The sequence below is a fragment of the Ursus americanus genome, chromosome 19 (assembly GCF_024610735.1).
Source record: "Ursus americanus isolate L20-20 chromosome 19, mUrsAme1.1.p, whole genome shotgun sequence".
NCBI lineage: Eukaryota > Metazoa > Chordata > Mammalia > Carnivora > Ursidae > Ursus > Ursus americanus.
The window spans coordinates 29,681,496-29,708,764 of record NC_142145.1 but is presented as its reverse complement, the minus strand read 5'-3'; positions in this window follow the sequence as shown (position 1 = coordinate 29,708,764).

The window sequence follows — 27,269 nt, the reverse complement described above, 5'->3', positions numbered from 1 at the left end:
AATTGCTGTCTACTAAAATACATAATGTAACTGCTGTAAAATAAGGTTACATGGTTCAAAATTGTACCTTTGATAGTTAATTAACCAGACTAGGAATAAGGATGAAATAGAATACTAATCTGAGAGGAGAAAATATCGATCATTTATTCATGCATTATAGGAAAGAAAAAAAAATGAAATGTAATTTTGTTAGTGCAGCTGGAGAAAACCAAGGTTTTGAAGAAAGTTTCTAAGTTTTTCCAAAGTATCTATAGGAAATTTGATAATATTTCATAAACATTATTTCAAATACTTGAAAGACTATTTATTGATAAATACCTAGAAAAGACATGTAAATTGATGAATGTTAGTTTACATTGTTGTGGAATTATTAATATTTTATAATTGATTATTTGGCATCTTGGAGGCATGGACCAAACTAATAACCAGTTTTTTTTTTACAGCTATGCTATCCCTGTGCTTTGATGGGTGCACAAAAAATCTTACTTAATACCCTTACCACAAACCTCAATGTCTTCGTTTTTCTTCCTGCCCAGTAAGGGATGTCCCCATCTCACACTTTCCCTCCACTGTAGTAATAATGGCTCCCCCCAAGCTTTTCCCTCACTCTTTCTGTCTCCTGGCTAACTGGTGCTTCTCCATGTGACTCTGTTTGGTGTCCTATGCCTCCTGCTTTTGGGCACTGTAAGTAATAAACTCTACTTTCAAAGGCATTGACCTCTCCATGTTTTCACTGAGTCATACCTATAAATTAAATTCCAGGTACAAACATTTTGAGAGTTCAGTTTTAAATGATCCAACTGTAAGTTCGTGCACTTTTTTGAAGTGTGTGTGTGTGTGTGTGTGTGTGTAGATAAATAGATTAAATCATTTTATCAGATACTTGTAGAAGTTTAGTTTAAAATCAGCAAGAAAATCTTGAGGCCTGTGGGTTGCTCAATTGGTTGAACGTCCAACTCTTGGTTTTGGCTCAGGTCATAATCTCATGGGTTATGGGATCGAGCCCCACATTGGGCTCCATGCTCAGTGGGGAGTCTGCTTGAGATTCTCTCCCTCTGCCCCTCCCCCTCAAATCTTTAAAAAAAATAAAATTAGCAAGAGATTTTAACTCATACCCACTTGAGAAATGCAGGGTCATATAGCAACAAATCAGAAATATCTGATCAAAATTAGACCAGTGTATTTCGTGATTTAATAAGTTAACTGTGAAGTTGTAGCATGCTACAGATCATATGAGATGTCTTCGTTAACCCCACTCTGTTCTGATTCTGACATGATAATCAGGATCAGAATGGCCTGCAAATGAGAGGTGAATTCCTCATTAGCATTCAGCACTAGGCTTCTTTGTCTTTCAGGTAGATTGCCCCATGTTTTTCCTAAACATGGGAAAGCAAAGAAGCCAGAGGCTTGTTGGGAAGCAGAACATGCTGTTTACTATTATGCAAAGACAAAGATACCCACTTAGAAACATACTGTACAACCAAAAATCATACCATCAGTATTATCGTCTGTTTGTTTGAGATCTGTGGCCACAAATTATGGTTTGCCATTTCCAGGTCCTCAAAGCTGAGGCAACACTGTTCAGAATCTTCAGTGGATTTGATACTAAAAAGAACAATGCAGACATACTATGAAAAAAAAAAATACCTTTTTGTTATGACCAGCGGAACATCATCTAGAATAGTGACGTGGATGCGTTTCAGTATGAGAGCACCAAATTCACCCCTCAAAACAATGACATCCAAAACCTCGAGCCAGTATTGGTTAAGTGTGTCCTTTCATGTTTCTTCATGAAGATGAGGATTAACTGTGGCTTGCCAAGCACTTACAGGATAATCTTGTTTTTAACTTCAAAAGGCATGTTACATGTGATAAAGCTAGATAGTCTGGCACTATTATTTGAAATGTTATCTACTTAGGTGCATACATGCAGTTAATGCACTTATGCTGTGGGGGCACTTCCATAGGTCACGCTATCAGAAAAATAAAAGGAGTTTTAAAGGCTGTATTGGGGTCTGCTAAGTGTAATTCAGTACAATAGGTGTGATCCTGTCAAGTGCACGAAATACGCTGGAGGTTGTCAGGTAGTGGGTGGAGCCCCTGTGAGCTGCCTGCCTTCTGTGTAAGAGGAGGGCAGGGGCCTCCAGTCTAGTATCTAGAGGTGACAGTGGAATGACGTGTTTCCTTCGGGCCTAAAGACAGAGGGATGCTATTAAACGAATGTCCCAATTAGCTATTTTAAAAACAGTACTTGTTTGAGTTTAATTTTGTTGCTTTTCCAAGAAAAATTTTAAAAAATGTGTAGTTCCAGCTGTTAAGAAAATATGTCACTTGGATGTCACTAATACCAGAGTCCTGATTCAGAGAAAATGGAACTCTTTCAGCTCTTTGAACTCTCTCAGGGGTGGATACAATTCCAGGTTTATTCATATAAATTCCTGAATTCAGTTTGCAAGAAATAGGGCTTCTAGTTATTTTCTTAACTTGATTTCCAAACCTGACTTTCTGAGGTGTGGGAAGTTTTGTATTAGGTCATTTGAGGGTTATGCCCCACTGTTTTGCCAAGGGTTGTACCAAGCTCGCATGTTTATAGGCAGAACTAATGTTCTAGGGAAACCCATCTGATCCTGGGCCTTTTTGCCCATGCTGGTAGTTGTGGAGATGGCTATTGGCTTAGCTCCCATGGATCCTTAAATCTTGAGTTACTGCTCTTTCTGTGCCTTGAAATGGATTTGGCATTTTTGGTGAGGTCAAGAGATGTGATTTGCTGCGTGTACCCAAGGCTTCCAAGTCCCCCCCCCCCCCGCCCACCCCAGCACATTGCCAGAGTTTAGGGAGGAGGAATCTGCTTCACCGGGCACAGTTCCCCCAAGAAGTCACCTTTCTGTTCTCAAATCCACCTTTACCAATCATCAAATCCAATGGCTCTTGAGGCCAAAGAAGTGAATTAATGAAGCCATTAATTTAGAGGCTCGGGAAGCCTTTAAAATGGCCTTGGTCTGGGACACTTAGGATAATCTTCTGAATGAGTAAGGGGTTTTTTTGGGGGGGAAATGAAACATAGGGAGAAAGTCTTCTCAATGGATTCTGCCTTCCATCCAATGACAAATTTCTTCAAATGCCAACTATAAATACACCCCACATCCTTGCAGGTCGAGAGGGTGCCGGAACTTCAAACTGTTCTATGGAGGAATAGATACAGGATAAAAACAGCCCTGATACTAGAAATGCGGTGGGCACACTCTCTGGGACAAAACCACCCGCTCTGATCCACGAATGCCTCTTTGGAGTCACATTTTACTTCCCAGATAACTTCCCACTAATTTTCTCCTGGGGCTTCCTCCTCGGACCATTTGGTACCAGCTTTCCCTCTCCCCTTCCCATCCCTGTGTGACCTTAGACTCTATCAATTTCTTACTGGATCGAGGATCTGGTAATTGAAGCTCCTTGGAAAGAGGTTTGGGTCTACAATCCAAATGTAAGTTCGTGATGGTTTTCTTTTGTAGCCTGTGGCAGTCCCAGGACAGGTCCTCTTTTGTTAAATGGAGTTTGCCACTACTCAGGCTGTCATGATTGGGCTGCCAGGATAAGCACTTTTGACACATCTTTGCAAGGTCCACTTCTTTGATATAAATCCAATTTTTTGAGAGTAGTCTCTTTCATGAAAGGCCACGTTTCCTAAGGTTCAGCTGGGACTGGGACTGTCCGCCTATAACAGCTGGGCTCTAATTGCTGCACATAAACAAACATCATCTGGAATAGAGCCATCTTATAAGTCTGGATGCTATTCATTTCCAAGACTGCCATGGTCATTTATTACTAATGACAGGAATCTGGAGCTGGCTGGAGCTGGCAATCATGTGCCTATGCAAGCAGCATTTCAAACTGGCAGTGTGCTTTTGGGAAAGCAAATAGCCTAAACTTATGGCTTTTGTGCCTTGATCTAATTTCCATGTCCTACAGGAAGTCGTCCCGTATCACAATATGATCCATTTGTTGTTCGTGTAATAAATTCACATAGAGTTGTGCATTATTGTCAGATGTTGCTGCTTAGATTCTTATTTGTCTCTGTCGTGCATCTTTAAGGGATAAATGAGGTTCTTTCAGGAAGCAGCCATTTCACATTTGGATTATTCAAAGCTGTAAGCACAGAAATTTGGCATTGTTGAGTGTCTAGAACTGTATGAGGGATCATCCAGTCCAAACCTCTCAGTTGACAAAGGAAAACAGGGTAAGGGTAGAACCCACAGTGGGGAATCATCTCTTTAGTTTGTCGGACCCCCACATATCTCCTTTCCAGGAGTCAAGGACAGCTGGCCCCTGCTCAGTCCTGCCATACAAAGTGGTATTACTCCTGCTTCAGATTAGAGAAAATGTAAGGAAGGACACCTGGGTGGCTCAGTCGGCAAAGCATCTGCCTTCGGCTCAGGTCATGATCCCAGGGTCCTGGGACTGAGTCCTGCATTGGGCTCCCTGCTCAGAGAGCCTGCTTCTCTCTCTCCCCCTTCCCCTTCCCCCCACGCTTGTGCTCTCATTTGCTCTTGCTCTCTCTCAAATAAATAAACAAAATCTTTAAAAAAAGAAAAAAATGTAAGGAAAATTATGGCACAAAATTCATTAAAAGTTCAGCCTTAATGAGGACCCATTCTAATCTTACGTCTAGATTTTTAGTATTTACAGTTTAGTATTTTATGCTTCTTGGGCTAAGCCTCCTAATATAGATGCTGGATTTCATAACCAGTTACCAATTTATTTCCTTTTGCAGCTCTAGATAATATTTTCAGTGTTCCATGTGCCATTTTAAGTATTTTATGTGTATTTTTCTTTGATCCTTCTAACTTCTCTGTGAGGTAAACACTATGACCCCATTTTACAGTTGAGAAGATTAAGGGAGAAAAAAATTTATATTTTTCCTGAGGTCACACAACCAATAAATAGCTGAGCCAGTATTCAGAGTCAGAAGCCAGACTCCAGAGCCCATGCTCATAAACACCCTGTCACTCTTTGACTTGATTTAAAGACACGGTATTTGTGGTTTCAGTGGACATAATTAGGTGCTAGCTAGGTCCTGTTGGTGGAATGAGGGTACAGATGGCAAGAATGTCCAGGGAGGGCAGAGGGGTTGGAAATTGAATTCAGTCACCAATAGCTAATGGTATAATCAATGACACCTATTTAGTGAAGCCTCCATAAAAACCCCCAAAAGCTGGGCTTCAGAGAGCTTCTGGGTTGGTGAACATGTGGAGATTCAAAGAGAGTGGCTTACGTAGAAACAGCATGGAAGCTTTGTTTCCCTTCCCACATACCTTGCCCCATGTATCTCTTCCATCTGGCTGTTCCTGATTTGTATCCTTTAAACAGGTAATCAAGCAAGTAAAATGTTTCTATGAGTTCTGTGAGCCACTGTAGCCAATTAATCCAACGCAGGGAAGGAGTCGTGGGAAGCTCTGATTGATAGCCAGTTGGTCAGGATTATAGGTAACAACCTGGACTTGAAATTGGCATCTTAAGTGGGAGCAGTCTTCTAGGAGTGGGCCCTTAACCTGTGACATCTGATGCTCTCTCCAGGTAAGTAGATCATGTCAGAACTGAGGTAAATTGTAGAACACCTGCTGGTAAAAGAGAATCTCTTGATGGTGTGGGGGAAGAAATCCACACATTGGAATTGGGAGCAGAATCATTAGGGACACAATAAAGTCTAGTCAAGGAGACAGTGTCTAAGCAGACACATACAGAGGACTCTGCAGGTAAGAAGTAAAGCCCATACGTACTGCTGGTTTCCAGAGCTAAGTCCAGTCCCTTTTGGCCAACAGAAAGGGAAGAACAAAAGCAAAGTAGGAAGGGGAAGATACTAGAACAAGATGAAAGCCAGACTTGGGATCTTTACATACCTGCTTTGTCTCTAGAATACTTTCCCTCCGGCTCTTTTCCATCTTCCAGAGAGGCTCGTCCGACCACCCATCCCCCAAATCTGTAATAGTTGTCTCTGTTCCTGTTTGTCTTTCTTATGACACCTGGTCCTTTTCCCTTGTGTAACCTATCACACTATATATATATATATATATATATATATATATATATATATATATATATATACACACACACACACACACAAAACACACACACACTCATTTATGCTCATTTATTTTTTTATTGCCTGTCTTCCCAACTCAGATATCAACTTTATGAAGTTAGCATCCATTTCTGTTTTGTTCACAATTGAATACTCAGGACCTGTTCATAAATATGCATTGAATGAATAAATGAATAAACAGGGCTCAGTCACAGGGATAAAAGGGATTAGCCCATTTAATATAATGAATCTGGAGCTGAGAAGGAGACATTGGAGAAAAGAAAAGATCACTTATGTTGAATTACCACATTACCATTATTAGCAGTGATGAGCTACCCAAGTCCTCCGCTACTAGATATTATAGATATATAATGAAGACAGAAGACAGAGATGTTTGCAACGCCCCTTTCAAAATGTCATCAGTGGGAGAAGCTTTGTCCCCTAATACAAGCTATTTGGAAATTCAGTTTACTAATGTGCTGTTATATAGAATGTTCACCAGAAATGGAAATATATTTACCTAGTATTTTCAGTGAAACCTCTTTGAAAGTACAGAATTAAAATTTTAATGGGTTAGCTTATTCCACATATGTATATGTGACATGAAGTTTAAGAATACCCTATTCTTTCTGTCTGCTCATCAAACACACACACCAGCTTCTCCCTCTCCTCCCCTCCCCTCTCCAGTGGCCTCGATCTTTTTCATTAAAGACAAAAATCACTCTTTCAGAGTTCTGCTGAGGATGTGTGATTACAGATGATGCCAGGGAGCACTCCAGGAGCCCCTAATGGGGAAGACACAAGACAAAGCAATAGATGGTCATTTTTTTTTCTAAGAGATGGACCCCCTGCCATGAAGAAGCTTTTCAGGCTGCCTCTCCTTTTATGTTTTTAGTTGATTTTTAATAAAAAATATTAAGACTGTATGCCGCCTGCCCCCTTCAAATCTCCAAACGCAGACTTGCATTGGAGAGGCTAGCAGGAGGTAATGATGGCCCCATGGAAAGTGTGGAGCTAAGAAAACAGTATGCAATGAACTTCTTGCCTCTGCTCCCTGTCTGGAGGCTCAGTGAAAACAAGATGCCTCTTATTAAAGGGTTGCCTGTTATGTGGGGTCTTGTTAGAGGTCTAGGGCTGCAATGCACTGGCCTGTGCTGGTCCCATTTATCTATTATTGATGCCTGCTCATGCCTTCTTCTTTCTTAGAAAGCTTCTCCTTTGCCAATCCCATACCCCAACCTCTTTTCATCAGACAAGGGCCAGAGCTAAAAACAAAGTCTGTGTCAAAAGACATAAGCACAGGAGCCCTTATATTCCTTCTCTCCCCGCCCCCGTTTTTTTTTTTTTTTTTAATCTGAGAAAGTAATGACTTCTACCTCTTGAATAGATTGCACATCTACTTTGAGTTTTAATAAGACAACTGTGTGTTAACTTCTGATTTTACTGTTTGTGCTTCAGTCCAGTTCTGGCCTTTGTGGAGCCACGCCTAAGAGACAATAGAGAGGATCACTGATCTCCCTGATGGTTCTGGAATGGTGGTTCTGTCTACCACCTCCCTCCTTCTTCTCCATTTAAGCAGAATGGTCTGGCCCAAGAATGAATGGCTGAACTTTGTAGGATGCTTTCCCAGGGAAGGGGCACTTCTCTCAAACCCCTGCCCGGATCTCTGCCCGACCCTCTTCATGCGTACATCTCACTTGATCATTGCTACTTGCAATTTCACTAGTCAGCCCTTCGCTATTTTGTTTGTCTAAGCAATCCGCTAAAAGCTACCCTTAGCTGCTCATGTGTCAGTGTGAATGAATTCCTGATGCTTTGCAGAAAGCAGATGTGACAGTGAACAGAAAGGATAGGGTGGACGCTGACCACCTCGGGAAGGACAGCAGCCCAAGGAAGCATCCGAACTGAGAGCAACAGAGATCCAAGAGGCTGTCAGGGCCAACAAGGGTGTTAGCTTAATTCCGTTTTGCCAAAGACACACTCTTCCTTGATTCTAAAATGCAAATTGGGAAATTACCACCACGACCATTTGTTCAGGGCTGCTGGTGGAAAAACATATACAGATATTATTCCGTGGCTGATGCTGGCTAGAATGGGGCCAAAGCGGGAAGGAGACCGTGAAGGACACAGCAGGAGATCCATTACAGGATGATATATAGTGTGACATTTAGAATTTGTTTTTAAATAGATTTACAATGCTCCATGTGGTTTTTTTCCTTCTTACTTCCACGGTTGTTTTTTGTTTTGTGGTGTTTTTTCCCCCCCAATATTCTTACACATTCTCCTCTAAGCTTCATCTCCCTGTTAGGTGACTCCATAAAAATCTCTCTCTCTTTCTGCATGGATATAGATATATAGATATTGGTGTGTGTGTGTGTGTGTGTGTGTGTGCGCGCACGCGCGTGTGCGTGTGTGTGCGCGTGCTTGTGCGTGCACACACACACACACTCCATGATGAAGTTTAGGCACAAGTATCAAGAAATGACCAGATAATGAGGTTTTGAATTAGTTCAGTTTCCCTGCAGCACCGTCAGGCTGCCTTCTCTTGCCTACTCAGTGAATGTCAACCCCCAACCCCCAATTCTTAGTGCCAGCTCTTCCTCACAGGAGCAGAGCCTGGGCGATTGTACCCATCAGAAGGAAAAGTAAGCTTATTCTTCAGGCAAGAGTTGGTGCAAAGGCCTCCTATAAGGTGACACTGGGAAAATGAGTCTCAAGCCACTGATCAGTTAAATATTTAGTAGGTGGGGAAGAAAATACTATCTGCTAATGCAAATGTTGAAGAAAGAACACAGGATGAGGACCAGCATCATCTGTGGGCAACTAATGAGTGAGCTGGTCTTGGGATAGTCCCTTATGCTGGGGATGGGATAGGCTGTGCTCTCATGAGGGAGAAGAAGATAAATTTAATATCTCTTCTCTGTATGATTTTGTGAGTTTTCATTGTGTAATAAAATTCATTTATGTGGGTTCTACCAACATTGCAAAACCTGGCCCCTATTCCCTTTTATCTTCCCATATGCCTATTGTGGGATAAATTCTCTGGTGCTCCTTAGCTTTTATCATTAGAAGTCACTCCAATGATGAAATTCTGCCAAAAGGAAAAAAAAGATTAACTTAAAGAAATACCTCTCATTAGGGCATTTCATTATGCTGGATTCTTAAAAATGGTTCTGAGGAAAGATTTTTAAGACAGTGATAAATAGTGGAATACTTGTTTCTGAACACTGACCATTTCTCATTAAATCACCCCTGCTGTACTTCCTGCTAACTCCAGTCCTGCTTCAATGACTCAGCTAAGTTCAGCTCAGGCGGCCATGTAGCCTGGCCTTCATTTCCTCACTTGTTCATTCAGTACTCATGCACAGTGTTCCTGCCCATGTGCTCGGTACCCAGGAAGGAAGAGGCTATTCCTGTTCTCAAGGAAACTCCAGGTTTCCAGCAGCTTCCCTGAAAGTGAAAGGGAGAGTCACCTGGGTTCTTTGCTCCTCCCAGTTGTCAGGGCAGGATGCCTGGAGGATGGGGACAAGATTTCCCTAAGGAAAAGGGGAAAAGAAAGGGATTCTAGAGTCAACAAAACATTTTTTACCTGGTGCAAGATTGATGACTCACCCTGCCTTCTAACTTATGAATTAACTTGTGATGACTTTGGTAAAACGTCCAGCTGGAGCACTGTCCTTGGTCCTGTGCATGGTAGAGCTTGATCAAGTACTGCTTATGTGGCACTGCCTAAATTCAGGGAAATTCTTGAGTGAAGGTGGGGGCTTAAAGAGTCACATTAATGCCGGGCCAACAGGAGGGCATCCTAAGTGGGTTAGGGGCATCAAAGGTAGGATTAAATGTTACACAGATACGGGGTGAGCCGTATGGCTAGTGATCTTTTGCATCTTGGGAATGGAGGGCTCAAGCGTCTCCAGAGATTCAACCATAGAAATGGTTAAAGAGCAGAGGGTGGGAATTGGAGGTTGATTGTCTCATACCAGAATTTGGGCTCTCCATGGAAAGAATGTTCTGTTGGTCAAGTGCATTCAGAAAGCTGCCGTGTGTGTGTGTGTGTGAGTGTACGTGTACTCTCCCAATTTTAAATGTTGATTGTGTACTTACATTTTAAAATCCTTGTGGTACAAACAGAAGATATCTTCTGGGTAGATCTTTTTTTCTTTTAAATATTAGTTTAGAGCATGTGCGCACAGGGGTACATAAGTGAGGGGAGGGACAGAGGGAGAGAATACTCAAGCAGACTTCCTGCTGCATGAGTAGGAGTTATATAGGTGGTGAGGGGAGGAAGAGTGTTCTGGGCACTCCACAAGTGCTTGATCCCACAACCCATGAGATCATGACCTGAGCTGAAACCAAGAGTCAGATGTTTAATGGGCTGAGCCACCCAGGTGCCCCTAGCTGGGTAGATCTTGTATAAATACTACCAAACTTGCCTTTGTGACTCTTCATGAAGGTACTGAGATTGGTTTGACGGACTTCTTCACAGTCTTTTCAAGAGATATTTCAAGAATATAGAAGCGGGGGTGGGGGCGTGAGCGACTCCAAGCTGAGAAATTAGAATGATAGTACTTGGTATCTATTTATACCATGATAGAAGGGCAGAAAGAAAAAGCCTGAGAAAAAAAGGTTGTCTTGAACATACATCTTCTGGGTGTTACATGTGTTCTTTCCATAATTCATAGTGATTAGCTTTGGAAGTAGAAAATAGAGACAATAAGATTATTTGGATATCTTTAAGGCTTTTTCTCCCTTTACTTTTCTAAAAAGTACCAACTAATTTTATGGCATCAATGACTCTTGTTTATGCATTTCAGAACAGTGACCTCTTGGGAAAAATAACATTTATTTGGGTGAAGTTGTAAAATGCACAATTTGTATCTGAAAACCAAAACTTGACAGCAAGTTGCTTGTTTTTTTTTAATCAAACATTTCTGGAGGGAAAAAAAACATTTCTCATTTTTATAGCTAGAAACAGGGTATCGCATAACAAGGATAGAGCTTTTCAATGGTGAAAAATGATGCCAGGAATGACTGGAAGAGATAAATTCTGCACACACCCTCACAAAATGTTACAACATTCATGCCGTGTGTATCTATTCTTCTAGATGGCCTTAAGCTACAAGAAAATATATGCTTTCCCATAGAGGGATAGGGTCCAGATTGCTTGAGTTAAATATCAGGTCCCGCTTTCTACAAGGTCCCATAGTTATGAGTATTCACCATAATGCCATGAAATCACATCATAAATCTCTGTAACCACTTCCTTTTACGTTCATTATTGGGGAGCAGAGGCAATGCTCAGAATGAGAAGTAGTGTCTTCCCAGTCTGTTAGGAAGGAAAGGCTTGTAATGCTATTTTTTTAAACAAACTTATTTTGGCATATTGCACAATAATGAGAATGTATTAACCCAATTATAACAGCCATAATTTGAAGATGTTTCTTATCTGACAAAAAGTTACTTGATTATCTATAAATTCACATGCTATAATTATTTCAATGATAGCTGCACTCATTTTGTCAGTCAAAAATTAAAATGTGAAATACTGTGGGGGGTTGCATAATGAAGTGTAGCATACAATCGCTACCCTTAGGACTAGCTTCTCAGCAAAATCGTATTTAAATAAAATTCCTCTTGACCACCTAGGTTCTCGTTCAAACTCCTTTTTGTGTGTGTCCTTGGGACAGTCTCTCTGATGCATCCCAACCTTTCTGAGATCCTCTTCAGGAGATAAACCTGCTTCAAGATCCCTTATCCGTTTGCCCTATTCAAATTGCTGTCCAAATAGGCTTCCAAAGTATTATTGGTACTGCAGGATGAGTACATCACTCTCATTTTAAGGTGTATTGCTAACTGTAATGAAGAGCTTTGGTTTATGGAAATGGAATCTCAGACATTTAAATAAAAGAAGGGAATATATTTAGGGTAGAAAATAATACTTTTCGAAGTCCCCTAAAGCCACTCAAAGAATGTAGCTACCCTATTATATTTGTATCATGGCATCCGTACTTGTCCTCAAGGGGCATACAACATAGAGATAGGATTAATATATGGGAAATAATCATCAAACTAATTAATATATAATTGTTGACTGCTGTGCTGTAGAGTGCCATGCTGAAGGATCCAGAAAAAGGAGGGTAGTCAAGAAGTGCTGGAGAAAGAGTACACATCATTTTGAAGGAAATTAGGAAAGAAACTTAGACACTTTGAATACTGAATTGGCTTTTGGACAATTTTATTCCCACTCTTTCCACACCCTTATGAATACAGTCCTTCAGGCTCCCTAAGTTTTCTCTGAAATACCAGCATTATTTTTAAATTCAGAAGCTGTTAGAATTAGATCCAAGAAGCCATGGCCATCTCTCACTCAGGCTGTTTTAAATGAATTCCATTAATTCATCAGTGAATCCTTGTACACTTCACTAGGCAAGTTCCAATCCATTTAAGAATGTTCTTCCAGAGAGAAGAAAAGGAAAAAAATTATATATATATATATATATATATATATATATATATATATAGTCTCTCTCTATATATATATAATTATATAGTCTCTAGACACTAAAATAGACATCTGCAAGATATCAGAGTTAACTGTTATGTTAAATGATTTCACATGTTTTATATACTATTGTTTTAGTGCTGGGTTAAAAAACTAAATCCTCCAAGTTGAAAGGTGTGCCTACATATCAGGTGTCCTCAGTAGAGGTAGGACAGACACTAGAATGTCTTTTAAGAACTCCTAAGTAGAAGACTGAATTGGCTTGTCCTGGGCGTGGAGTGGGGTGTATATCCCAATGTTTTGACTCGTTGTGTTCTCAAGAATGTTGAATCTCTGCTGTGCATCACTTGTGTGGAAACAGTCATGTGAGGCTGTGTCTCTAACTCTTCAACCCTACCTTGTCTCTTTCTGTTCTTCCTTGTTGAAGAAAACTTCCAGGTTTCCCATGTTAACAAATAAAACAAGCTATTACTCTTTATGTGATTTGTAAATAAATAATATTTAAAGTGACAATAATTGAAACTATGCAATTTTAAATATATTTACTGAAAAGACTAAAGTCTTATTAAAACTTAGATTTGTGAAAATTTGACCAAAAAAGTAGGTGAGGTAAAAAAAAAAATACAAAAGTAACTCAACAGAGAACAAGATATCTTTAATAATAACTATATCTGTACTGTAAAAATTAATTGTATTAGAGTTAAAAATATTTTTTTGGAAATAAAGATTAAAAGGTTAAAAACAGCTCTTTGGGAAATTAATCATTTAACTTCATGAACTCAATTTATGAGCACCAATAAAGTGAATCATAACATACCCCCAAGTCCAATTTGGGATGGATTGCAGATTTAAATATGAAAGGTAAAACTATAAAGCTTTTAGAAGAAAACATGAGAAAAATATCATCATGACCTTGTAATAAACAAATTTCTTAATACAAAAGGGCTAATTATAGAAATATAAAAATCATGTTCATCTACAGACATCATTAGGAGTGAAAAGGCAGGGGCGCCTAGGTGGCTCAGTCGGTTAAGCCTCTGCCTTTAGCTCAGGTCATGATCCTGGAGTCCTGGGATTGAGTCCCACATTCAGCTCCCTGCTCAGCAGGGAGTCTGCTTTTCCCTTTCCCTCTGCCCTTCCTCTGCTCATGCACGCTCTCTCTCTCTCAAATAAATAAAACCTTAAAAAAAAAGTGAAAAGGCAGTCCAGTAGGAGGGGGAAAGGATCGTCACAAAGCATATGCTCAACAACGGATTCATAGCCAGAATGTAGAAAGAATTTCTAACAATCACTTTTAAAAATCAACTCAACATAGAACTGGACAAAATACTTGTATAGGCATCTAATAAAAGAGAATATCTAAATGGTCAGTAAACACACAAAAATTAATCATAGGGAAATGTATATTAAAACCATAATGCAATATATCAAAATTCAACACAACAAAATGAAATAAAGAGCATCAAACTGCTGGTAGAAATATGAAGGGACTAAATTTCTCAGGCATTGCTAGTAGGAATGTAAACTGATACAGCTACTTTGGAAAATAGTTTTAGAATATCTGCTAAAGCTAAACATATGCATACCCTGTGACCCAGCAAATATACCTGTATATTCAAATGAAATGAGTGCTCATAGCCATCAAAAGACATGTAAGAGAATTAATCACAACAGCTCTATTGATAATCCTCTCAGAAAAGCTACTCAAGTAAGAGTATAATGGTAGAATGGATAAATACGTTGTCATATATTCACAAATGGAATACTGTACGGTAACTAAAATGAACACATGGAACAGTGTGGATGAATCTCACAGACATATTAATGAGTGACAGAAAGAGATGAAATTAATCTCTAGAATTAGAAGATAGGATAGTTGGTTCCCTTAGTCTGGGTAGGAGATGCCTAATGATGAGAAGCGGACATAAGCAGGGTGATACCTTCCATAGTCTGATTATGTTCTGTTTCTTGATATGTGTCCTAACTATATGAGTATGTTCACTTATTTGAAAATTATGGTATTATTACTGGTGTACTTTTCTTGAAAATTGTGTGTGATTTGAGTACTTTTCTTGTATGTATGTCTTTAAAGTGAGACCCACAAAACTTATTGAGATCAATTTGTTCTCAGTATCCTCCCACTCTACCCCCAGTATCTGTCCTAGGAGAAAATAAGAGTAAAAACCTATGATCACTAAGAAAGGGGCATTCTATAACACTTCTTTCCCTTCCCCAACTGGGTAGATGCTATGGGAAGTCCATTGGGTTATATGTGTTGTTCCGGTGAGGGAGGAAAAGGAGATTGAGAAGCCTCTGTGAATGATATCCTGACATCTACCCAAGAGAAGGGTTGGTAGAGTATCCTCTGCCCCAGAGAATGTCCTGCAGGAGGACCTCTTTTACTGTCATGGCAAGGAGAATGGGGTGAGTGAGGAACTCCAGAAAGAGAGTTGCTTCACTCCCTAAAACTAGAACTCATTGCACCATTGCAAGGCCAGGAAAGGAACAAGAGGAAGAAGTGTGTGAAGAGAACTCTGTGGCAAATTTGAAATTGTTAACATATGATGACAAGACATCTAATATCCTTCGGTAGGGATCTCAGCTGCAAACTCAAGGGGAAAAGCTGTATCAAACCACTCCTAACTGTCTACTCAAGTCAACTTCCATTGGCCAGGAACTCAAACTGCATATTCTAAAAACATATACATCTGAAAATAAGGATTTATAAATCATTTGAAGCATATGCGTGAGTACTCAAAATCTTAAATTGTGGTTATCCCCATTTGTTTATAGAATCACTTGGCTTCCAAGATTTGCTTTTTAGAGTATTTGGCACAGGGAAAACTACCTACCATCTTGAGAATTCAGGGTTTTGGCCACATAAGAATCTTACCATGACACATGATACTTCCTGGGGAAAAAAAATTGTTAGAACAAGAGAGTTATTAATAGTTGTCATTAGGACACTAATCTTGATTTTTTTTAATTACCTGAATGCAAAAACAATATTAAAACACTTGATGTCCATTTCCATTTTCTGGCAACATCTCATTCTCCTCTAATCCCCTTCTACCCTTTTACTATTTCACTATTGTAAGACATTGCTAATATCTAAGTGGAGAATTGAGGCAATTATTCAGATAATTGAGGTTAAAAAAAATAGCACATGATACTGTTGACTGATTTTATTATTTCTCACAATGTTGATTTTATTGGCCTGAATAACCTTAATAAGTGCCCACTTGGCCTTGAAATTCACATACAAAGACAGCTTGCAGTGATTATCAAACAAAAGATGAAAATTTGAAGTTTTCTGAAGCGCTTAGTTTTCTTTCTGTCCTACAGCATGAGAGCTGGGCTTTATATCTGTGGCCATGTCAGTCAATGTGTTTCAGACAGCATGGTCTGAAAAATGTAGAGGCAGGATGAAAATTGTTCTTGAAGTTCTTATCCTTTCTAGATGATCAGTATTGTATCATAAGAGACATTTGTGAAAACTAATGATAACATCAGGTGTGCATCAACATTTACATTTCCTAATAAATTGGAAAATTAATACCTTCTTCTGAAAATGCTGGATATGTGTGTGGGTTTAGATAACTTTTATTAGCTAATGATTTAGAATCCAGTGAAAGTCTGCATCTTCTAAGCCAGTAGTTTACATATTTAATTAAAACACCGTTAACGTCATTTACTGTGCAAAGCAATGATGACGGGATTTGGGGATTAGAGAACTTTTGTTAGGAAGCTAGAATGTGCTGATATCATGGGCTTCCTTCCTATATTTTGTGAATCATATATATGGAAACAGTCATTCTACATGTTCGAAAGGTTTGAGGTAAAGAAAGAGGGGCTCAGAGTTTGGAAAAGTGATTTTTTTAAAAAAATTTCCCCACTTACATGTATACAGTTAGTTTTAGTCTCCTGGGGGAAGAAAAAAAGAAACTTAAAACAGGATTCTCCCTCCTGGATTGGGAGACGCTGAGCGCTCCAAGAGTTGAACATGAGGACTCCATGTGTCAGAGATCACCTTATAATACAGGTATAGACTGGGCAGTGTTGGTCCGTGTTCTTTGCCAGGGTTTTATACTTACGAAATGGGTCTGTACTTGTTTGTTTCTTGTCATTAATGCTTTAAACTGTTGTCAGTGTATTTAAGCACATGTGTTTTAAATTCCTCTTTGCTGGTCCATGAGTTAGGGTAGCTTATGAACTCCAGTTTTAAGTGAGAATACTGAGTTCCAAGGAACCTGAAGTTTCAAGACTCTGGCCAAAGTCACACAGAACATACACATTGTAATTGTTGGCTGGGTGGTGTCTGGAGTCTACACTTGTCTTTGCAAAATGCCCAAGTTTGACTCATTCCATGAAGTCCTATGTGACATTGTATGAAGGGAAGAATAAAATTGAGGCTGGGCCTATGAGGGCTCTCTGACTTTGCACTCACCCTTTCAGAGTCAAGGGGGGAAATATTAGAACATTCCATATACTTTCTTTCTCAGCCATGGTTATGGATGTTGATGTAAAGTCTTTTTGTTGCGATGGTGGTCGTGTTTAAGTCCTATTTCCTTGAGGCCTATTAAATATGCAGGAATATGTATTTTAGGTATATACAGATGGTAATGCCATTTACATGTGTCATGTTATATTTATCATTTTGATTATTTGCCTGGATGGATTAGAAATTGAATAATCCAGAGTAAGAATAACTGATCAGCCAAAATATATTTATTTGGTAGTGACTGTGAGCCTGGTTCTGTGTTATATACTGGGTAAAATACAGAAATATATGAAACATGGTCCCAGTTCTGGTACTGGCTATATTCTATGAGGTGAGACATTCAGCTATAAAACTAAGGGCTAATGAAATTCTAAAAATACATTACTGACAGTAAGAATGAAGTGGGAAATCAGTATGGTAAGATCCGCTATCATGTAGAGGTACATACAGGAGCCCTGGAGCCCGACTGTCCAGTTTCAAACCCTGCATCCACCGTTCACTAGCTCTGTGGCTCCACTCTTGGCCTTCACTTGCCTCCGTATCCTTATCTGTCAAATAGAGATAATGGTGTCAACTCTTAGAGCTGCTGTGCACATTAAGTCCACTGAAAAGTGTAATATTCTCAGCGCATGCCCAGTACTTGTTGGCCATTTTTATGGGCTGGGACAATCCCAGAGGTTTTATATAGAAGACAGAACTTGGAATAAACAGTACACAATGAAAGAATATGAATGGAGGAGAGAAGAGATTTTGGTTCAGGTTAGGAATGTGAATAGATAGCTTCAGTGGGAATGAGGGTAACTGGTTCATGGATTAGTGAGAAAACCAGGTCACCTGGAGCAGAGGAGGCAGGTAGAGGGGAAGTAGTGCTGAACAGGCAGGGGGGTGTGGAAGAACTGGCTAAGAGATAATTCCATGAAGAGGGGCCTGGCCTGGGATGTAGAGCTACTAATCAAACTGCCTGAAAGCTGCAGCAGGAACCTTGGATTGGCCACAGCCTCCCAGTCTGGAGTGGAATGTCCCTTGAATCCAGTGACCTTCACTTACAAAGATAAGGCTGGCTACATGCCTCTTATAGAGTTGTAGACTCAGTAGCACAGTTATTTGAAAGAAATGATTCATGAGTGATTAATCAATTTTAAAATCTAGGAATAGGTATTTTTATTTATAATTTCCCTGGACAACTTAACAAATGAGAGCATGAATGAAACCATTAGCCCCTGGGATGCTATCTCCACGTAGAATGTTCTGCTAGCACACAGAACCTCAGTGTCAGCTGTTAACGAAGGTCTCTGTTATATTTTAGAAGTAGGCAAGGCTATATGTGATACTGTATTATTTCTTTCTCTACATCGGGCCACTGCCTCTTCTTAGGAATGTCCATTGTTCCAGACTTATATATTATTTGCCATGATTTCTCCTCCTCTAGTCAGCCTTCTCCCAAATTAAATGTTCCTGACTTGTATCTAATTCCCAAGAGCCTTTTGGGGAACACAAGCTAGTCACATATTGCAGCAAACTAGATCACAAATATATTTATCTGCATTATTGTAATGTGATAAATCATATTTGATCAGTTTTGCAGGGCAGGCTAGGAAGTGGTATATAGCACTGGTCGTGACAACAACAAAGAGTTTACACCAGAGTATAAATCTAAACATGGCTTCTTTCATCAAGAAATTTTTGCTGGGAAAAAATCAGTAATTCTGGTTCCAACTTTGACATGTAAAAAGCTTGGAATTCATCACACCCATCTTTAAAACAAGAAAAAGTTGGGGCGCCTGGGTGGCACAGCGGTTAAGCGTCTGCCTTCGGCTCAGGGCGTGATCCCGGCGTTATGGGATCGAGCCCCACATCAGGCTCCTCCCCTGGGAGCCTGCTTCTTCCTGTCCCACTCCCCCTGCTTGTGTTCCCTCTCTCGCTGGCTGTCTCTATCTCTGTCAAATAAATAAATAAAATCTTTAAAAATAATAATAATAAAACAAGAAAAAGTTTGAACAATCTGATAATGAACAAGTTTTCTTGGGCTTGTCAAAGAACTGAGATTGCGGGGAAAATGAACAAAAGAGTATAACTAAGATGCTAACAGATGAAAGAAAAATAATACAAAATCCTCAAAACTACAGAAGGCAGAAAGAGAAAGAATAAATGCAGCAAATAGAAAACAGGTATTAAGTATATAAATAAATACATTAAATGTGAAATATCTAAATAGACCAGTTAAAAGACAGAGATAAGAAAATAAGACCCAACCTTATAACATCTACAAGAAACTCACTTTATTATTTTTCTCTTTAACGGAGAAAAAAAAGTTTTGTTAAGTGTGCACAGAGGCCCAGTAATGACATTGAGACCCAAAGAATTGCCAAGGTGGGCAGCTTTTGTACATCTTAGACAAACATAAATCTGTGAGGAATTTACAGGACAATTGTGTCTTACATTCAGGAGCTTCAATTAGTAAGGCATTCTTAACAAGATTTGGGCTGGGGTAGTAAATTAGTAAAAGTAACAAGCTTTGTTTATATGGACATTTTGGCCCTGAATCCCTTAACTCAGGTGATAAGGATGTCTGACTACCTCCTGGTGCAGAGAAGGTGGGGGCACATTTCACATGGAAGATTTATTTCCTGCTCTTTGGAGACAAGGGAGGGTCAGAGTATTTCTTCTTGCACTGGCCATTTACAAAGTAACTTTATTTTGGGTTTTTTTGTTGTTGTTTTTAATTTAAATTTTAGATAGTTACTATACAGTGCAATATTGGTTTCAGGAACAGCATTCAATGATTCATCACTTATATACAATACCCAGTGCTCATCATAACAAGTGCCCTCCTTAATACCCATCGGCCATCCAGTGCATCCCCAACACATCTCCTTCCATCAATCCTCAGTTTGTTCTCAATCATTAAGAGTCTCTTACAGTTTGTTCCCCTCTCTCCTTTTTATCTTACCCCCCCTCCCATATGTTCATCTGTTTTCTTTCTTAAATTCCACATTTGAGTGAGATAGATCATATGGTATTTGTCTTTCTCTGACTTACTTGGGTTACACTCTAACATCCACATCATTGCAAATGGCAAGATTTCATTCTTTTTGATGGCTGAGTAATATTCCATTGTGTATATATACCACTTCTGTATCCATTCACCAACTGATGGACTTTTGGGCTCTTACCATACTTTGGCTATTGTTGATAACACTGCTATAAACATTGGGGTGCATGTATCCCCTTGAATCTGTATTTTTGTATCCCTTGGGTAAACAATCAGTAGAGCAATTGCTGGATCATAGGGTGGTTCTATTTTTAACATCTTTAAATCAAAATAATATGCAGTAGTTTAACATTTTGCAGGCAGCCTGCCCTGGCTCCCTAGAGTTTCATCCTCTGAAAGTTTCAAATACAAACAACTTGAGCTGGCAATTTATTCTACCTCAACACCACTTGTTAGTCGTGACAACCGGTAGGTTCAGGTAAACTAATTTCAGGAGGTGGTGATGTGGGTGCATTCCCAAAGTTAGTTCTATATTTCAAGTAATTAACTATTAAATAAGAGGCATTTTTATGGAAAGAAAAGAAAAACCACGGTTACTGAGTGGAGTACAAGAAACCCACTGTAAATACAAAGACTCTGGTGAAAAGTAAAGGGATAGAGAAAGCTACACCATGCTAATGCTAATCTCAATAGAGCTAGAATAGCTGTATTAATTTCAAACTGAGGAGACTTTTGAAATAAGCAAGTTATCAGGGTAAAAGAGGAATTACATAATAATGAAGGGGTCAGTTCTCCAAGAAGACATAATAATCCTAAAGGTACATGTACTAAACAATAGAGTGTCAGGGTGCCTGGATGGCTAGTTGGTTAAGTGTCTGCCTTTGGCACAGGTCATGATCCCAAGGTCCTGGGATCAGTCCCCACATCAGGCTCTCTACTCAGTGGAGCCTGCTTCTTCCTATCCGCCTGCCTGCTGCTCTGCCTGCTTATGCACGCCCTCTCCCTCTCTCTGTCAAATAAATAAATAAATAAAATCTTAAAAAAAAAAATTGGGTGTCAAAATACATGAGGCAAAAACTGATAGATTTGAAAGGAGAAATAGATAATGCCACTCTTATGATTGGAGACTTCACCACCCTTTAAGCAATAAAGTAATAAAAAGTAAGATAAAAAAATAAAAATAAGCATAAAGTAATATTAGATTGTAAGTCAAAGTATTAAATGTTTATGAGTCCATTGTGTTATGAAGAAATAATGAATAAGTAAATCTGGGAGGAGAGACAAATCTCCCTTGCAAAGAATTTGAAGAAATTGAGATAGATGCTCTCCCCTCAAGGTGGTAGAGCCCAGCTCCTCACTTCTTAACTGTGGGCTGTGCATGGTAACTTCCTCCTGAAGAGCACGGGATGGAAGAGGGCAGGAGGGTAATCACACAGTAGAGGAGCCTCGGAGACGCTCTCTCAGCCAAGTGATCAAGGTGAACAGAAGCAGTGACGTCATGTTGCTAGCATATATTCTTGATATGGTATGAGGAAAATGATACTTTACCTCTGTGAACTTTCTCCCTGAAACATGTAACCACAGTGTAATCATGAGAAGAACCTAAAAGATCAAAATAGAGGGACTTCTACAAAATAACGTGGCCAGTACTGCTCAAAACTGCCAATGTCAACAAAAACAAGGAAAGTCTCAGAAACTGTCACAGCCATTGGAGCCTTAGGAGACAGGACTAGTGAACAAATATAGAGTGATATCCTGGATAGGATCCTGGAACAACAGCAGAAGGATATTAGAAAAAACTAAGAGAAAAAAAGAGGAAAACAAACTAAGAAAACCTGAATAAAATATAGACTTTAGGTAATAACAGTGTATCAATATTGGTTCATTTATCATTGAGGAAAGGGCCTTAGTATTAATATAAGAGGTTAATAATCAGTGAAACTGGGTATAAGGTACATGGGGGTCTTTCTGTACGATCTCAATTTTTTAACTTTTTTTTAAAGATTTATTTATTTTGGAGAGAGTGAGAGAGTGAGGGGAGGGGAAGAGGGAAAGGGGGAGAGAGAATCTCCAGCAGCCTCCCCGTTGAGCATGCAGCCCCATGCAGGACTCCAGATCATGACCTTAGCCAAAATCGAGAGTTCGACACCTAACTGTCTAAGCGATCCAGGAGCCCCCTATCTTCTCAATTTTTCTGTTTTAAAGGGAAAAAAACATTAAAAACCATTTTAAAAGGAAAATTGAAGAAGAAAACATCAGTTGAATAGGTATGCATGGTGTCATGGGCGATTCACATGCTGCTGGAAGGATTTTTATGTCACCACAGTCTAGTAACAAGCAATTTGAGACCAGGCTTTTCTGCTGTCCCCACACTTGGGGTGGCACTTGTGTCCAGCAATTCTGCTCATATTTCATTGACAGAAACTGATCACATGGCCTCACCTCGAACCCAGAGAGGCTGCAGAATAGTTCTTCTGTCTGTCCCTGGAGGAGAACGTAATGGGTTACTGAACTCAGAACTGTCTATGCCACATGCCTTTAACGGATTCTTCTGGGAACTGTTGAGAAAAGACTGAAATGGGGGTCAGGGAGGAGGCAGGAAGCCTGTTGAGCAATCTCCCCTCATTGTCGGCCAGACTCCTGACTCACATCTGTGAGGATGCTTTCCTTCCTGTTGAAGGTTTTCCTGACCTCCCTGGCTGCATCCTCCTGTTTCAGTCTCTTTGCACCAGACGTCACAAGCGCAACTGTGCGTGTCTGCGAGTGACTGGATCACGTGGGTCTCCTCCCTTAGACTCTAAGCTTGATGAGGGCAGAGACTGGATTTTTTGCTGCTGATTTCTTTACATTACCCCAATGTCTGATGAAGAGTGGATGCTCGATAAGTACTTGTTAAATGAATGGATAGAAATTATTTAAAATGGGGTATCAGTTTGCTAGCCTGCCGTACAAAGTACAAGAGGCGGGGTGGCTTAAACAACAGAAATCTATTTTCTCATGGTTTTGGAGGCTAAAACCCTTAGGTTAAGGTGTCTGCATGTATGGTTTCTTCATAGTCCCCTCTCTCTGGCTGGCAGATGGCCCTGTTTTCCCTGTGTCTTCACGTGGTCTTTCCTCTGCTTGTGTGTGTGGTGTGTGTGTGTGTGTTCTAATCTCCTCTTATTGTAAGGACTCCAGTCATATTGGATTAGGGCCCACCCAACAGTATCATTTTAACTTATTTCTCTCCTTAAGGGCCCCTGTTTCCAAATATAGTCACATTCTGAGGTGCTAGGCTTTAATACTTCACGATATGCATTTGGGGAGTACACAACCATCCCATAACAAATGTGTATTTAGTGTTTGGACCTGAAAGCAAGTCCAAGAATGAGTGACCTGTTCAGGTTCCTCCTGGATTTAGAGGGTTAAGCTTCTATCCTCATCTCGTCATTTCTCATTCTGTTCCTGGTATCTCCTCTTCCGATCAATTCTTTATCTGTCCCTTTGACCGGAGGGGGTGGCATGGGATCTGACTCTCTTTAATGTTTGGATCATTACCTTTCCTTTAAAGGATGGTTCTATTATGCATGTATACTGTTCAGAGGGCTTTTCCTTGATACCACTTGATAATATACACATATATTCCCTATTTTACTAATGAGCAATAATGCAAGTTGCTTGTACGGCTTATTGAGATAGTTATAAAAAGAAACCCTATCTTCAGAGTCTGTAATAAACTCCTTTTCACAAAACCTAATTTTGTATACTAAAAGCTTTCATATTACTTAGAAAGCCTTTCCAGAAATCCTGTAGCTGGTTGCAGAAGGAAACTTACTGGAACTCCAAACTGACTCACAAACATTGAATGCTGATGTCCCTTTACATCATTTTCCGCTTGAGCTGGAAATCTCAGGATAGTTGATCATCCTACACCCACATCCTCCCTTCTCAGGATCAGTTTGAGTGCTTCAGATAAGATGGGGAGGAGCTTTTAGACTTCGGATTGCTCAGAGACTCTGCAAAGCCAGGCCTGCTGGGGTTTATCTGTGGCTAATGAGACCATAATGTAACATTGGGATTTCTGTAACTCGGAATGGCTCCCTAGACTCCTACCCTTGAAGCTGTTTCCTTTCTCACTCTTTCGGGGTGATTTATGCACCCCCTCATGTGCTATTGTAAGCCTTAAAGACTCAAGATGGTGGGAGGGGCTCAATGGAGTCCAATTCACTGATGGGCATTTTGCTGCTGTTGGGAATTCCATTTATGTGAACAGCTAAGATGTGTGAAACCCATCTGCCTCTCATTAATATGATAATGAAAGGTAGAGTGGGGGTGGTATTTCCTTTTAACTTTTCTTTTAGAAGAACATATTAAACATGTATCTCAGTATTTATCTCTACAAGCGAGGACTCTCTGTGCTCTCTCATGTCTTCCAGAAACCCCCTCCTTAACATTTTCTTTCCCCTCTGGGCACAGTTCTCATGCAGAATTGAGAGTCTGTGTGTCGGTGTAGGATACATATGTGTATATGCAGCTCTGTGTAACTGAGTGTAAACGTTAAGGAATAGAAAGAAATGTTTCTCTTTCTTTTTGCCTAGAAATCATCAGTATCAATTTATGTGGCAGGGCTTTCTCCCCCCCCCCTTTCTTTTTTGGGTCATTTTTCACAGATAGATACTTGAAATGATTGTATTCACATTGCTAACTTCCCCAACCAACCCTCTGGAGGGGGAAAAAAAAAAAAAAAACTCAAACAGGAATGCTCTCCATTTTAATTACTTGTTTTCCCTTCCCGAGGTGTGTTATTTTTAAGGTCATCAATTTTAAAGTGGGACTGTTTCTTTAAAGCATTGGGACAGAATGGAAAATGGTGCTTTGGTATCATTTTAGGGAAAGCTCTTGGATCCCACCACTGACTGTCTCTGAGGTGAGGTCCGTGAAATAAATGATCCTATAACAAAGCAAGGGGCCAAACAACGTAGAATATTAACCTTCCCCTCCAGGGCACTGGGCGTCCTGAGGGATTGGCAGAAGTCCTCTTTCTAGGATAGACTGCAAATGTGAAAGAGATGGAAAAGGTTCGCTGATAAACAAAAATAGCAGAGTGATCAGGCCAATGGGAAGGAGCCGTGCAGGCACACAGCCTCATCAGGCCAGAGAGTTTTAAGTGCTAATAGCTTTACTCCTGCACATTCCCTCAGTGGGTAAGCTTCGTACTTTTGGTCTCAGTGACACTTTGAAGGTCTTTGCGTTCATTAAATTTTTATATACTGCTTTTCTTTTCTTTTTACTCATTTGGTTTTCAACACACTAAGAAAGGAACAAGTTTGTTGATACATTGCCCAATAAAATCCAAATCTGTTGCAACACCATGCATATATTCTATTAGTATTCTTGTTTTAAAAATCAATTCATCCATAGACATTCATTCCCAGCATTGAGCATATGATATTAAAGGGAAAGTTCCCTTTCTGTAAGAGAAAAAAAGTGCTAGAAAATGACTAAATTTGAGAATAGGGAATTCACTGTGATCAGTTTCTGTTTCACAATCACCACGTAAAATTTAAATGCCTAATAATGTATCTTAGGAACTAGCCAGGGTTGGTTCTTAAGACATAGAGACATAAACTGGTATGTACCGATAGTTCTAATGGTTTAAATCAGAGGAAAAGATCCCTGGGGTCCAGATAAAACCCTTTCTGCCTCTGTAAACAGATAGTAGCAGTGCCCTTGTCTGAGTCCTCTTACATCAGGGAAAACAGTTAACACCTCCAGGGAAAAGGAGGCCTCCAAATGGATCATTCCTCAAGATGAAGGGCAGTCCCCCCACCTTCTCATGAGACATCTCTTCCCTCTTGTTGGGATTGCACACTTGCTGTTCCCGATGGCACACGCATTCTGCTTCTACTTTTGCCAAATCCCTCTCCTGGGTTTCTGCAAGAGTACTTAATCTACCTAACAGCGTTTTGATTAAAGAAGAAGATCATCTGGTCTTATCTGGGGACAAGAAAGTGGCAGGAACAAAGGCTCTGTTTATGTCTCTTTTTCTAAATGATTTTCTAATTTGTAGAAGGGTCCCAGATAAAGTAGCCTCTGTGCAGGGGCTGTCTGCTGTGGCCACCTGTCTGTCCATGGTAAAAGCGTACCAAGCTTTTTCTGCAGTCCCCTTGCAGTGGTCTTCTGAATTCATTGAAACATGATATTCAGGTTCAGGAAAAACAGTTTCAACTATACATGGTTAAGAGTTGGGTTTACAGCAGGAAAAAAAAAAAAAGATTAAAAATAAATTCTGATTTAGCAGGGTCCTTTGTAAGAGGAAAAATCAAGAAGAGGCTTTTTTTTTTTTTTCTCTAGCAGTTATTATAACCCTGGACATAGGAGCCAGAAAGCTGCTGGAAAGGATTATGGCTTTTGTCTTTTAAATGTATTAGTTGCAAACTGGATTAGCTCTCCTTATCAGTTTTTGATTGAAAAATGCCCTTGTAATGACACAGCCTTCCATAATAAAGTGCCATGTTATACGTATCAGTGGTAGGTTAGAAATAAATCTTTGAAGACTGAATAAGGACAGTAGCCATATTTCCCAAACGGAAGGTAAAGAATCAAACTGAAAAAATGCTAATTGATTTTCAAACTTATCTGCAAATAATTGTGTGAGATTAATGTATATTAGTAATATATGCAATAAATCATACTCCTTGAAAATAAGATTTATGAAACTAGAACACTTTGAAAAATATCTAGACATGTGGTAGTTTTACAGTTGACCTAATGAATAATTACTATCCAGACTCTCATTTTTAATATCCTTCCTTGGGGTTAACATTAAGCGCAATAATGGTTCAGCTCATTCAAGCCTCCCTGTGTCCTTCCACGCTGACTCTGGGCTTGGCCATATGACTTGCTTTAGCCAATGGGATAGAAGCAGATGTGACACAGATCCTAGACACACAGTTTTTCAGTGAATTTTCCCTTCTTGCTTTCTTGTGGAACCTGCTATCGCAATAGAGAAGGAGCCCACCCTGATCAGCTGGAGGAGAGAGACTATATGGTGGGGAATGGAGATGCTCAGCCAGGGTTGGCCAGCCCTAAACTGACCCAGCGGCTGATAGCAGACACGGGACAGCCCCAGACAAGAAAAGCAAAACACAAGTATTCTCTCAGTCTGTCACTCCACTAGTTAATCTTTGTATCCACTAAAGTCTTCATCCTGAGGGCAGTG